Raw genomic sequence first — 15,928 nt, 5'->3', positions numbered from 1 at the left:
TTAAGAAATACATAGCATGATTCTCCCTAATTTGGTATATTATTGATCATGTTAAATAGATTTTTTATTACAAGAGAGTCTTCGGAAATCAGCCAGCCAGTCCAATTTTCTAACAGCTGAAGTATTGAAGGTCCAGAGAATTCACAGGACAGATTTAAGGCTGAATCACTGTAAGGGGCAAAGACATTTCTGTAGACAAACATGGACCCTGGAATTAAATCTTGATTCTGTCATTTCCTAGTTGTATTATCCCTGGGGATTCACTTTACCTCTCTCCCTTTTTCATCTCTAAAAATATTGTAAAAGGTAAATTAAATATTTGTCATGACTGCTTTATGGAAAGTAATACAGAATGGGTTCTAAAAATGTCTTTTCTATTTCCCTAAAACTTCTTCCCAAAATACATCTTATATTAAAGTAGTATGCCTTTGAAGAATAACTTCTTTCAAAAAAAGTCACTAGCAGCTTAAATTCGATATTCTAGTTTTAGCATGTCTCTAAGACTGCAGCTTGTTAAGACATATGACAGAAAAACAAATAGAACGTTTTCCAGTTTTTCATTACTAATATGGTAGGGGTGACAAAACTAGGTTAGATTGCATGGTATTTTGATATACTGATAAAAATGTGTCTACTTAAAATGACTGACGTATATAAAAAGAGTTCGGGAAGCAATCAGTCATCATAGATTTGAACAGCGAGTAGCATAAGAAAAACACGATTTTGCCTTGCAAAGAAAGAAATGGCATTAATAGTTTTGCCACTTAAAAGTCCAAGATAATTGTAAAACATGCTTCAACACAACCTCCAATCCAAATATTTAACATTAAATAATGTGCAGAAGCTTATGAAGAAATGTAGTGTTGGAGCTAGATAGAAAACCACATTTTAAATTTGAAACACTAGTTCATTTTAACAAATTATAGACATAAAGTCCTTGCCCATGCCTATGTCCTGAATGGTGATGCCTAGGTTTTCTTCTAGGGTTTTTATGGTTTTAAGTATAACGTTTAAGTCTTTAATCCATCTTGAATTGATTTTTGTATAAGATGTAAGGAAGGGATCCAGTTTCAGCTTTCTACATATGGCTAGCCACTTTTCCCAGCACCATTTATTAAATAGGGAAGCCTTTCCTCATTGCTTATTTTTCTCAGGTTTGTCAAAGATCAGATAGTTGTAGATATGTGGCATTATTTCTGAGGGCTGTGTTCTGTTCCATTGATCTATATCTCTGTTTTCGTACCACTACCATGCTGCTTTGGTGACTGTAGCCTTGTAGTATAGTTTGAAGTCAGGTAGCATGATGCCTCCAGCTTTGTTCTTTTGGCTTAGGATTGACTGGGCGATGCGGGCTCTTTTTTGGTTCCATATGAACTTTAAAGTAGTTTTTTCCAATTCTGTGAAGAAAGTCATTGGTAGCTTGATGGGGATGCCATTGAATCTGTAAATAACCTTGGGCAGTATGGCCATTTTCACGATATTGATTCTTCCTACCCATGAGCATGGAATGTTCTTCCATTTGTTTGTATCCTCTTTTATTTCCTTGAGCAGTGGTTTGTAGTTCTCCTTGAAGAGGTCTTTCACGTCCCTTGTAAGTTGGATTCCCAGATATTTTATTCTCTTTGAAGCAATTGTGAATGGGAGTTCACTCATGATTTGGCTCTCTGTTTGTTATTGGTGTATAAGAATGCTTGTGAATTTTGTACATTGATTTTGTATCCTGAGACTTTACTGAAGTTGCTTATCAGCTTAAGGAGATTTTGTTCTGAGACAATGGGGTTTTCTAGATATACAATCATGTCATCTGCAAACAGGGACAACTTGACTTCCTCTTTTCCTAATTGAATACCCTTTATTTCCTTCTCCCGCCTAATTGACCTGGCCAGAATTTCCAACACTATGTTGAATAGGAGTGGTAAGAGAGGGCATCCCTGTCTTGTGCCAGTTTTCAAAGGGAATGCTTCCTGTTTTTGCCCATTCAGTATGATATTGGCTGTGGGTTTGTCATAGATAGCTCTTATTATTTTGAGATACAGCCCATCAATACCTAATTTATTGAGAGTTTTTAGCATGAAGCATTGTTGAATTTTGTCAAAGGCCTTTTCTGCATCTATTGAGATAATCATGTGGTTTTCGTCTTTGGTTCTGTTTATATGCTGGATTACATTTATTGATTTGTGTATATTGAACCAGCCTTGCATCCCAGGGATGAAGCCCACTTGATCATGGTGGATAAGCTGTTTGATGTGCTGCTGGATTTGGTTTGCCAGTATTTTATTGAGGATTTTTGCATCAATGTTCATCAAGGATATTGATCTAAAATTCCCTTATTTGGATGTGTCTCTGCCAGGCTTTGGTATCAGGATGATGCTGGCCTCATAAAATGAGTTAGGGAGGATTCCCTCTTTTTCTATTGATTGGAATAGTTTCAGAAGGAATGGTACCAGTTCCTCCTTGTACCTCTGGTAGAATTCGGCTGTGAATCCATCTGGTCCTGGACTCTTTTTGGTTGGTAAGCTATTGATTATTGCCACAATTTCAGAGCCTGTTATTGGTCTATTCAGAGATTCAACGTCTTCCTGGTTTAGTCTTGGGGGGGTGTATATGTCGAGGAATTTATCCATTTATTCTAGATTTTCTAGTTTATTTGCGTAGAGGTGTTTGTAGTAGTCTCTGATGGTAGTTTGTATTTCTGTGGGATCGGTAGTGATATCCCCTTCATCATTTTGTATTGCGTCTATTTGATTCTTCTCTCTTTTCTTATTAGTCTTGCTAGTGGTCTATCAATTTTGTTGATCCTTCAAAAAACCAGCTCCTGGATTAATTTTTTGAAGGGCTTTTTGTGTCTCTATTTCCTTCAGCTCTGCTCTGATTTTAGTTATTTCTTGCCTTCTGCTAGCTTTTGAATGTATTTGCTCTTGCTTTTCTAATTCTTTTAATTGTGATGTTAGGGTGTCAATTTTGGATCTTTCCTGCTTTCTCTTGTGGGCATTTAGCACTATAAATTTCCCTCTACACACTGCTTTGAATGTGTCCCAGAGATTCTGGTATGTTGTGTCTCTGTTCTCGTTGGTTTCTGGGATCTAATTAAACTAAAGAGCTTCTGCACAGCAAAAGAAACTACCATCAGAGTGAACAGGCAACCTATAAAATGGAGAAAATTTTTGCAACCTACTCATCTGACAAAGGACTAATATCCAGAATCTACAATGAACTCAAACAAATTTACAAGAAAAAAACAAACAACCCCATCAAAAAGTGGGCAAAGGACATGAACAGACACTTCTCAAAAGAAGACATTTATGCAGCCAAAAAACACATGAAAAAATGCTCATCATCACTGGCCATCAGAGAAATGCAAATCAAAACCACAATGAGATACCAGGTCACACCAGTTAGAATGGCAATCATTAAAAAGTCAGGAAACAACAGATGCTGGAGAGGATGTGGAGAAATAGGAACACTTTTACACTGTTGGTGGGACTGTAAACTAGTTCAACCATTGTGGAAGTCAGTGTGGCGATTCCTCAGGGATCTAGAACTAGAAATAGCATTTGACCCAGCCATCCCATTACTGGGTATATACCCAAAGGATTATAAATCATGCTTCCATAAAGACACATGCACACGTATGTTTATTGTGGCACTATTCACAATAGCAAAGACTTGGAACCAACCCAAATGTCCAACAATGATAGACTGGATTAAGAAAATGTGGCACATATACACCATGGAATACTATGCAGCCATAAAAAATGATGAGTTCATGTCCTTTGTAGGGACATGGATGAAATTGGAAATCATCATTCTCAGTAAACTATCGCAAGGACAAAAAACCAAACACTGCATATTCTCAGTCATAGGTGGGAACTGAACAATGAGAACACATGGACACAGGAAGGGGAACATCACACTCTGGGGACTGTTGTGCGGTGGGGGGAAGGGGGAGGGATAGCATTGGGAGATATACCTAATGCTAGATGACGAGTTAGTGGGTGCAGCACACCAGCATGGCACATGTATACATATGTAACAAACCTGCACATTGTGCACATGTACCGTAAAACTTAAAGTATAATAATAATAAAATTAAAAAAAAAACAAATTATAAACTCTTCCTTATGTCAGCTAAGCAAATAAAAAAAAGTTAAGGTGGAAATGTACTTTTACCTCATTTTGACTTTTCTGCCAAAATTCTCATCTTTGTTTTTGAATATTAATCTCTGCTCCTGAAATGTCAATCTTTACTTCAATAATTATTTGTTGGACATGTACTCTGTTTCAGGCCCTCACTGGGTGCTGGAGATCCACTAGAATACAAGATCTGTTTCTGTGTCTTTGAGGGACATGTATCCAGCAATTAGTTACATCAGTCCCTTGTAGATGTCAATTCCAGTGTCACAAATTTCTTGTTTTGCAACGTTGAGCAAGTTTTTTTCAATGTTTCTAAGCCTCAGTTTTTTTACCTACAAAATGTAATAATATTTAACCATTAGTAATGTTGTGAAAATTAAGCAAAAATACATGTAATGTATTTAACAATGCTTGGTGTTCATTAATGCTTTAATATATACTAACTACTTATATTATTGTTGCTGTTGTGTTAAACATGCATAAGACAGCAGGTACTAGAATGGAAATAAGGGTTCTTACTTGAAATTAAATGGCAGAATTTCATACTGTAATAGGATGTATCAATTTACCTAGTATTAATTATTGTTAAAATACTGGATTTTTGTCAATTATTATTAGTCTTTGATGCATTTCTGTAGCTAGCATTGTCCTTTGTATGTGTTGGCCTTTGCATATTTTTCCAAAGAAGTATTACATACTTTTGGGGTTTCTTATTTTGAATTGAAGAATATGCCAAGATTGCATAAAAGGAAAAATAATAAATAACACTATGTTCAATAGGTCAATGTCTTGTTTTTTGTTTTTTTTTTCACAGCAATGATTTTAAATAAAATAAACATAGTTTAAAAGTCTGAAGTATTTTGTCCTTCATCTCTTACCTATTCAAAAGATAGTAATGGAAATGCTGTCTTCTATAAATTAACTGAGAAGTAAATGACTTAATAGTTATCTATTGAATTTTTTAAAAACACGTTAATAAACAAGGCAGACTTTGTCCAGATTTATAAAAATATAACAAATTGTTTATTTTGAGACATAGTAGAATGTACTGTTCAGAAAATTGTTAAAAATAGAACCATAAAATTAAAGCATGAAGTAAGACATTTCATCTAATAAAAGCCCTAAAGCTGGAGAATAAATAACCTCTACCAGGGAATTTCTGGTAGAAGAGCTCATCTGGGGGGAATCAGCTAAGCCCTGAACTGTGCCCTCAAAGCCTTACTCATGGAGCCTAGTTAAAATTTCTGGATAAATAAAGCACATCAGATTAGCCATTCTTCAACTTGTTCCACATGCCAGTATCTGAATATGGCTCTCACATTTGCAGTACCCTTGACTCCTCCTCAGACTGCAGTTTAGGTGACTCACTTTAGAGGCCTTGTCATCAAAGAAGGAAGATGAATCAGAGGTACAAAGAGAAGAAATTGGACGTAGAATGAGAGGAAAAATGGACGCAGTCAAATAAATAGTTAGCTATTAATAAATTCACAATTTTGATTCTCCTTTTTTCTCATCCACTACTCCATACAATCCACTAAATAGTCCTCCTATTTTAAAAATATATATTGACTTAATTTATGTCTCTTCATCTCTGCTGCCATCTCCCTAGACAAGGCAGTTGTCTAGGCTACTAAGACAATGGCTAGCCAGCTATCCCAACACCATTTATTGAATGGAGAATTCATTTTCCATTGCTTGTTTTTGTCAGGTTTGTCAAATATCAGATAGTTGTAGGTGTGTGGTCTTATTTCTGGGTTCTCTATTCTGTTTCTTAGTCTATGTGTCTATTTTTGTGCCAGTACCAAACTGTTTTGGTTACTGTAGCCCTGTAACATAGTTTGAATTCAGGGAGCATGATGCCTTCATCTTTGTTAGTTTTGCTTAGGATTGCCTTGATTATTCAGTCTCTTTTATGGTTCTATATGAATTTTAAAATAGTTTTCTCTAGTTCTGTGAAGAATGTCAATGGTAGTTTGATGGAAATAGCACTGTATCTATAAATTGCGTTGGGCAGTATGGCCCTTTTAACGATATTGATTCTTCCTATCCATGAGCATGGAGTATTTTTCCATTTGTTTGTGTCATCTCTGGTTTCTTTGAGCAGTGTTTTGTAGTTCTCCTTGTAAAAATATTTCACCTCCCTAGTTAGCTTTATTCCTAGGTGTTTTATTCTTTTTGTGACAATTGCAAATGGAATTTCATTCCTGATTTGGCTCTCAGCCTGACTGTTGTTCATGTATAGGAATACTAGTGATTTCTGAACATTGATTTTGTATCCCAAGACTTTGCTAAAGTCGTTTATCAGCTTAAGAATCTTTTGGGCTCAGATTATGAGGTTTTCCAGATACAGGATCATGTCATCTGCAAACAGGGATAGTTTGACTTCCTCTCTTCCTATCTGAATGCCCTGTATTTCTTTCTCTTGCCCAATTGCCCTGGCCAGAACTTCCAATATTATGTTGAATAGGAGTGGTGAGAGAGGGCATCCTTGTCTTGTGCCAGTTTTCAAGTGGAATGCTTCCAGCTTTTGCCAACTCAGTATAATGTTGGCTGTGGGTTTGTCATATATGGCTGAATACTTTGAGGTATGTTCCTTCAAAGTCTAGTCTGTGGAGTCTTTTTATCATGAAGGAATGCTGACTTTTATTGAAAGCCTTTTCTGCATCTACTGAGATAATCATGTGGTTTTTGTTTTTAGTTTTGTTTATGGAACATTACTATTTTAAAATTGATTTAGCTATTAGATTCTCACTAGATCTTATTCAGTGTGTTCAGAAAGCACTTGTATTACTATATCACCATTGAAAAAATACTTGAATACTACAGTTTAGTATAATTGATTTTCTTTGTGTTCTTATATTCTTAAGTTTAATTTATTTTTAATTGACAATAATTCTACATATTTATGTGGTACATAGTGATGTGATACATATAATATGTAGAGATCAGATCAGGGTAGCTAGCATACCCATCAATTCAAATATTTATCATTTTTTGTTGGGAATAGTTGATATCTTTTCTTCTAGCTATTTGAAAATATAAAGAATATTATTTTTGGCTATAGTCATCCTACAGTGCTATAAAACATAAGAACTTATGTCTCTAATCTAGCTGTGATTTTGTGTCCTTTAACAAATGTCTCTTTTCTCCTTTTTTCTCTACATTTTTCAGCCTCTAGTAATCTCTATTCTGCTTTTTCCTTCTGTAAGATCAAGTTTTTTTGTTGTTTTTTTTGTTTTTTTTTTTTGTTTTTGTTTTTGTTTTTGTTTTTGAAACGGAATCTCGCCCTGTTGCATAGGCTGGAGTGCAATAGCACGATCTCTGCTCACTGCAACCTCTGCCTCCGGGGTTCAAGCGATTCTCCTGCCTCAGCCTCCCGGAATAGCTGGGAACGCAGGCACCCGCAACCATGCCCGGCTAATTTTTGTATTTTTAGTAGAGACAGAGTTTCGCCATGTCGGCCAGGCTGGTCTCAAACTCCTGACAGGCGATCCACCTGCTTCGGCCTCCCAAAGTGCTGGGATTACATGCGTGAGCCACCGCGCCTGGCCAAGATTAACTTTTTAAAATTTCCACAGAAGAATGAGAACATGTGATGAACAGCTTTTTGTTCCTGCTTTATTTCACTTAACATAATGTACCCCAGTCTCATACATGTTGTTGCAAATAACATGATTGTTATTTTTATAGCTGAGTAATATTCCATTGTATATTTGTACTGCATTAAAAAAATCTCTTCATCTGCTGTCAGACACGGGTTGATTCCGTGTCTTGGCTATTGTGAATAGTGCTGCAATAAATATGAGGCTACAAATGTCTCTTTGATATACTGATTTTCTTTCCTTTGGATAAATGCCCAGTAGTGGGATAGATGGATCATATGTAGTTCTATTTGTAGTTTTTTTGTTTTCTTTTGGTTTGGTTTTTAAAGGAAACTCTGTATTGTTCTTCATAGTGGCTGTGCTAGTTTATTTTCCCACCAATAGCGTATAAGAGATCTTTTTCTGGCTCACGCCTGTAATCCCAGCACTTTGGGAGGCCGAGACAGGCGGATCATGAGGTCAGGAGATTGAGACCATCCTGGCTAACATGGTGAAACCCTGTCTCTACTAAAAATACACAAACTTAGCCGGGCGTGGTGGCGGGTGCTTGCAGTCCCAGCTGCTCGGGAGGCTGAGGCAGGAGAGTGGCGTGAACCCTGGAGGCAGAGCTTGCAGTGAGCCGAGATGGCGCCACTGTACTCCAGCCTAGGCAACAGAGCAAGATGCCATCTCAAAAAAAAAAAAAAAAAAAGAGTTCTCTTTTCTCCACATCCTCACCAGAATTTATTATTTTGTCTTTTTGATAATAGCCATCCTAACTGGGGTGAGACAGCCTATCACTGTGGTTTTGATTTGCACTTTCCTGATGATAAGTGATGTTGAGCATTTTTTCCACGTATTTATTGGCCATTTGTAATTCCCTGTATATTTTACCTTATGTGTACAAGATATTATTCTGAGAAGGGTCCAGACTTCACCAAACTTCCAAAGGGATATATGATGTATTTGTATATGCACACACACACACACACACACACACACAGAGCTAAGAATCCCTGGAGTGGGGATCAAGAGCACCATAACTGAAACTGGATTGCCTGATTTGAATCTAGCTTTTCACCATTTTCCAGGTTTGTGGCTTGGGGAATGTTAATTAGCTTCTCTATTCTAATTTTCTCATCATCTTGTAAGCAGAGTTTGTAAGTTACCAGGCTGCAAGCCATAACTGTCCTCTATTCCCAACGTGTTTCATGTTCCCTAAAAGATTTATAAAGAATCAAGTTAATTACCAAAATTAGATAGTGGAAAATTTCACAAATAAATACAGATTTATTTATTTTCACGAAAAATGAAACAAACAAATATAAGCCCGGCAATATTTGGCCAGAATTCCAAGTTGGAGCTCAGCTTTTAGATCGAATTATAACCAGAGACCTCATCTCTCTGTTTTGTTTTGCACCAGGCCACTCCATTCATGTATATTACACCAGCAGTTCTGCCTACATGAATAGAGCAGCCTCGTGCAAAACAGAACATGCCCTTTCTACCACCATGCCTACAACTTTTTTTGCATTTCTAACTCTCACTTTACTGTAATCCACCCTTGTTCCTAGCCTTTCATGCCTTACTCTCAACAAACATTAGCATTTGTTGAATCACCAGGAATATAATGTTTTTACAAATTATTCCTGTATGAGACTTTAGGTCAAGCAGGATCATAGAATCTGTTATACTTTTATCCTCTTCTTGTTTTATACCTCTCTTCCTTGAGTCCTGATTCGTTTTCTGTTTGTACTCTAGCAGAAATCTGTTTTCAGTCATTGGCATTTCATTATACACTGAAGAGCTATGCTAGCTCTTCCAAGGATATGTCTAATTATAAGAGGATAGGATTTTTCTCTAGGTGAAGTATCTCAGAATTAGTAGGGAGGAGATGACTGTCATAAGTTGAATTTTCTGCCTTTTCGGCTACTCTCAGTAAAGATAATCCAAGAAATGTTTTTTGGCCCTTTTTACATATCAGAATCTGTGAGATGCACTGAGGAAACAAATGATAACATAACTTTCCTATCCTTGAAGAGATTATATTCTAACAAGAGGAAAGATAATTGCCATGGTGTAAATTTGCATGTAGTGATATGGGAACCTAGGAAAAGGCAAGTCTAAATGTCCCTGGCAAAGTCAGAGTAAGCTTGGAGATCAGATGTAGTGCTGAATTTGAGATCTGGATGAGAGGTTGGAGTAAAATAAGCCAGGAAGGGAACAGCATGGACAAAGGCAGAGGAGCATAAAATGCCCAATGAATTCAGGACCTACATTTGGTTTACTATTTCTGGAGCACACGATATTAAGTTAGTAGTAGCGGAAAGAGAATCTGTGCTGATAGGAGGTGGTCAGAGCCTTGGATGCTACTATAATAAAGACATTAGGCATACTGTAGAGGTAATAGGGAAGCATTGATTAAGTGGGGGCAGACTATCAGCAGCTGCTTAACTTTTATCCAGTTTCTGCTGTGAGAACTTTTTACAGACTTCTCGGGTGATTTGCTTAGGATGTTTTATCTTATTTTTCCCTGTAGTGGATAAAAGGATGCTGAACACACAGTCTGCACTTGAAGACTGTATTGGAGCTACAGAAAAAAAGTTATCCTTGTTCTTTTTGTCTCTTTCCACCCCTCCTGTATAACTTTGAATTTGCTTGTTTTGACCAACATACTGAGACTTGGCTTATGTGGAGTTATGTGGACTATTAGCCTAAGTAATTTCCAGACCGAAATCTCTCTTTTCCCTCTTATTACCTTCTTTCCTCAATGCCTTATGTCTTGAAGCAATTTCTCAGAGTCTCTCTACCTCCCATATTCTGAAATGACCTTATTGGTTTATGGAAATCTGTTCCTCTGCATTGCAATTCTTGCATTTTCACTGATGTGGCAGTTGGTGGAAGCCTAGACCTTAAGATGATAGAACACCTGGAGGGGAGCAGGAAGGATTGCCGAAGAGATCTAGATATCCCTCATGAGGGAGGCACTGCTCGGCACTTGTTTTTCCAGGTGTGAAGCATTCTGACTTGATACTAATTTTGACAATTTTCATCCACTATTGATGAATATCATATATTTATTTATTCTCAAATATTTATTACTGAAAGTTTATAATGTGATGGCATTATTTTATGGATTACAGAAAAAATAGCAGTGAGGCTGGGAAATAGAAAGCAACAAATTACTACAATGTAGGATTCTGCCTACCTCCACAGCCCTATTTTGCATTTTTCTCCTCCTTGAACACTAACTTCCCTTGTCTTCCAGTGTGCCAGGCTCCATTGCTGTTGGGGCCTTTTCCAAATGCTATATAGCTACATAATGATATCCATTTGCTCAATCTGCCCATGTCCTGTATATGTACCCTCAGGACTAAACCTTGATGGAATTTCTCCAAGAAGTCTTCCAATGACCACAGCAACCGGGGAAGGTTCTGGCATTATATGTTCTTTCGCTATTCTATACATGTTCCTAATAGTGCACAGCATAATTATAATTAGAAATGATTTTGCTATTCTTTATTGAATACCTTTATATCCCCCCTCTAGACTGGAATTCCTTGAGGGTAGAGCGAAATACATCATATTTACTCTCTATTGCCAACAAGTAACAGAAGGCCTGGCATACACAGATACTCGTGCACTTGTTGAAATATTAAATGAGCTGCAATGATAGAAGTATCTGCAGGTTAGTTTTGGAATATAGAGGAGGGATTGGCCAATTATGACAGGTATAAAGGAAGGTTAATTGATGTAACAGAATGTGGTGATAGTCTAGTAGAATCTTAAAATAGGATCTTAGGACAGCAGGGTTGAGGGGAGAGCATTCTAGGCAAAAGGAAGAGCATATGCAAAATGTGGAGGGTAAAACAACATGATGTGTTCTGAGAAGCAGATCTCATCCATCAGTTTAGAAGAAAAAGATGCTGGTTAGGAGACTGGTAAGATATGAAGCTAAAGATTTAGGCATTTAGATAAACATTAAACTACTTATAAAGGCAATTTTCTATTTACAAATATGCATACCTTTTGAAATAAAATCTTATTACTGAGGATTTATTCTATGAATATGTCTGGATACGCAAGAAATGGTATATGTTCACTATTACTTATCATGGCACTATAATAAAATAAATAGAAAACTTCATTACCTATCAATAAGATACAAATTAAATAAATTATCCATAGAGTGAAATAATATGAAATGGTAAAAATAATTAGAACTCTCTGTACTGATATTAAAAGCTCTCTTCCATACTATTAAGTAAACAAAAAAAAGTTCAGATATGTAAAATGAATACTCATTTTAAATGATAAGAGGCAAAAAGTATTAATCTATATTTGAATCTGCTTGTATTTGGTTAAAGAAACCACAGATATGGTAATAAAAATTAAATAAAATTAATAAAGTAGATTCAGATGCGTTTATGTTTGTGCATGTGTATGCATACATGCAAGGGAAACTGGAGAGGTAAGAGCAGGGATGGAAAGCACACTTTCAATTTTATATATTTTGATACTATTCTGATTTTTTTTATATTACCTTATTTTTATTTTAGTATTATGTCATGCATCAGTTTTATCTTCTTATCAAAGTTGATATACACCTTTCTTTATAGAATTTCTTATCAATATCTTTTTTATTTAAACAGTTACATTTTTAATTATGAACATGACAATTTCAGCAAAAATAATGTACCAACTTTGTGCCAACAGTAGTGGAGGATGCAAAGGAAGGCAAAATCTAGTGGTCTGGAGAATCTTCCAATTTAGTCAGGAAGACATGCAGCACATAACTAGGTGTATGTTTAAGTATTTTACCATAGATCTACAACATTCATGACATAATCTCAGCTACACAGGGCAATAGGAACACCTTAAGTATTGTCAGGTAAAATAAGAAAATGTAAGTGATATTTTAGCAGTCAGTTATGCTCACTACCTGGGTGATGAGATCATTTATACCTCAAACTTCAGCATCATGCAATATACCCATGAAACAAACCTGTACATGTACCCTCTCAATATAACGTAAAAGTTGAAATTTTTTGTACATATTATGGGGTACATGTGATGTTTTGATACAGGCATACAATGTGTAATGATCAAATCTGGGTAACTGAGGCATCTATAACCTCAAGCATTTATCATTTCTTTGTGTTAGGAGCATTCCAGTTCAACTCTTTTAGTTATTTTTAAATATACAGTAAATTATTGTTAATTATAGTCACCCTATTGTGCTACCGAATACTAGACCTTATTCCTTCTAACTGTATTTTTGTACCCATCAGCCATATCGTCTTTCTCTCTCCCTCCGCACTACCCTTCCCAGCCACCATTCTATTCTCTCCGAGTTCAATTTTTTTAGCTCCCAAATATGAGTGAGAACATGTGATATTTGTGTAAGTCAGCTTAATAGACAGCTTCTGAACAGCTTGACTAAAGAAACATACATTGTATTTTTTTCTTTTTTTTTCCTAACTAATGTTGGTGAGGATGTGGATAAAAGGGAACCTTCGTATGCTCTTGGTGGGAATGTAAACTGGTACAGCCATTATGGAGAACATTATGGAAGTTCCTTAAAAAACTAAAAATAGTACTACTATATAATCCAGTAATCTCATTCCTGGGTCTATATCCAAAATAAAGGAATTCAGTATATTGAAGAGATATCTGCTCTCTCATGTTTATTTCAGCACTATTCACAATAGCCAAATATGGAATCAACCAAAGTGTCTATCAATGGACGAACGGACAATTAAACTGTGGTGCACATACACAGTGAAATATTTTTCAGCTATACAAATGATAAAATCCTGTTATTTGCAAAGCATGGATGGAACTGGAGGACATCATGTTAAGTGAAGGAAATCAGGCATGAAAAGACAACTATCACATGTTCTCACTCATATTTCTCACTCATATCTCAGCTAAAAAAAATTGAGCTCATAGAGAAAGTAGAATGATGGCTACTGGAGATTAGGAAGGGTAGTGGGGAGGGAGATATAAAGAGGATATGGTTAATGGGTACAAAAATACAGTTAGACAGAAGGAATAAAGTCTAGTATTCGGTAACACAGTAGGGTGACTATAGTTAACTATAATTCATTGTGTATTTAAAAATAACCGAAAGAGTTGAATATAATTTTAGAAAAACATTTTTTTCTGTATATATATATATATATATATATACACATTTCTGTGTATCTGTATATATGTAGAAAATATTTTAAGCTATTAAAGTTAACTAGTGCATTTAGCAATGTTGTTTGATAATGGTTAATTTTTCCCAAATTGATCCATAGATTTAATGCAATCTCAATCACATTTCTAATAATATATTTTAGCAAATTGACAAGCTGATTCTAAAATTTATATGCAAATACAAAGAGGAAAGAATATCCAAAGAAATTCTGAAGGAAGGCATACGCTACATATATCAAGACTTTCTTCAAATTTTGAAAGAAGACACAAGAACTCTTCATATATGGTAGACTATGTCATCCTTTGAAACTTTCTTGACTATTCTTGCCTCTTTGCATTTCCAAAGACATGGAATTAACCTAGATGCCCATAAATAGTAGACTGGATGAAGAAAACAAGATACATATACACCATGGAATACAATGCAGCCATAAAAAAGAATGATATCATGTCCTTTGCAGCAACATAGATGAAGCAGAAGGCCATTATCCTAAGCAAAGACACACAGAAACAGAAACAAAAAACCAAATACCACATGTAGTCACTCATAAGTGGGAGCTAAACATTGAGTAGGAATGGACATGAAAAAGAAAACAATAGACACTGGGGCCTATACAGAGAGAAGGGTGGCAGAAGGGGGAAAATCCAAAAACCACCTATTGAGTACTATACTTATTACCTGGGTAACAGAGTAATCTGTATAACAAACATCTGTGACATATAATTTACCTATAAAACAAACCTGCACATATACCCCTGAAATAAAAATAAAAGTTAAACAAAAGACTATATATTGAAATCTTGTATTGGTAAAGAAAAAAGAAACATGCTAGTGAAACACATTAGAGATTCTGGGAACAAAAAGAAAGTATATAGTCACCTGATCTATGAGAAATAGGATAATGAAGAGAAGAAACAAAAATATGATGCTTGGCAATTATACTCCTACCTTGAGCAAACAACTACAAAAAAGCTTGGCTCTAAATTCACAAAATTCACAAAAATAATTCAGAATAATATATATCTCTATATAAATACAAATAAAGCTTTTAGAAGATGATATAGGAGATATAGGAGAATGTTTTCATGACTTTTGTATATGCAAGGATTTCTTAAATATGACAAATTATTTTAAACCTGAAAGAAAAAATGACAAACTAGACTTCATTAAAATACATTATCAATCATCATTAAAGACATTATGAGAGTGAAAATGCAGCTAATAATTTGGAAAAAGAAATTTACTAAGCATATAAGCAGCCCCCAAGATATTCCTCCTTTTAAACTTTCTACTGAAAATACTAAAAGTCCGCTCATAAATCAGTAAGAAAAAAGCAGACTAATGGATAAATGGGCAAAAACTTGATAAGCCCTTTACAAAAGGAGATATTCAAATGCTCAATAAGCATATGAAAGTTTGCTTAACTGTATTAATAATTATTCATATACATATTGAAATTTTAATGCAATATTTCTTTATATACATCAGAATGGCTAAACTGAAAAAGTAATACTCTCCTAGATGTTAATTAGGATGTGGAGCAACAGAAACTCTCACAGACTATTACTGAAACATGCATTTATACAATCGTTTTGGAAAGCTGGAAGAATATACCAAAAGTGAACACACATATACTACTCTACCACACACTAATTCTACTAATTTTCTCCTAGTTGTATGTCCAACATACAATATATACTAAAAGGCATGTATGAAATATTCATAGCAGTTCTATTAGTAGCAGAACTGTAATACAAGCCATATGCCCATCAACAATAGACGAAATATTGGTATATTAATAAAATAGATTACCGCGTATAACAACGAGAATAAAAGAACTATAACTGTACACCAAAACATAGATGTATGCTGAGGAAAAAGTCAGACAATAGTTAAAACAAACTGTATTACTTTATATAAATTCTAAAATGGCAAATGTAATCCATTTTGTTAGAAGTCAGGGGACTAATTACTCTTCAGTTAACAAAGTCAAAAACTGATAGAAAGT

General features: G+C 35.3%; 1 long non-coding RNA gene across 1 annotated transcript in view; it reads right to left on the bottom strand.

Moving 5' to 3' along the window:
* Positions 1-4,177: 4,177 nt before the first annotated feature.
* The window catches only part of LOC129526450 (uncharacterized), a 41,219-nt gene continuing 29,468 nt past the window's right edge, over positions 4,178-15,928 (bottom strand). The window contains exon 3 of the long non-coding RNA XR_008671129.2: positions 4,178-4,466. This is a non-coding gene — a long non-coding RNA (uncharacterized lncRNA). The remainder of the gene's footprint in view (positions 4,467-15,928) is intronic.

Source organism: Gorilla gorilla, chromosome 14, assembly GCF_029281585.2.
Source record: "Gorilla gorilla gorilla isolate KB3781 chromosome 14, NHGRI_mGorGor1-v2.1_pri, whole genome shotgun sequence".
Classification (NCBI taxonomy): Eukaryota; Metazoa; Chordata; class Mammalia; order Primates; family Hominidae; genus Gorilla; species Gorilla gorilla.
Note: the sequence above shows the minus strand (reverse complement) of the source record. Positions and strands in the feature narration are given on the sequence as shown.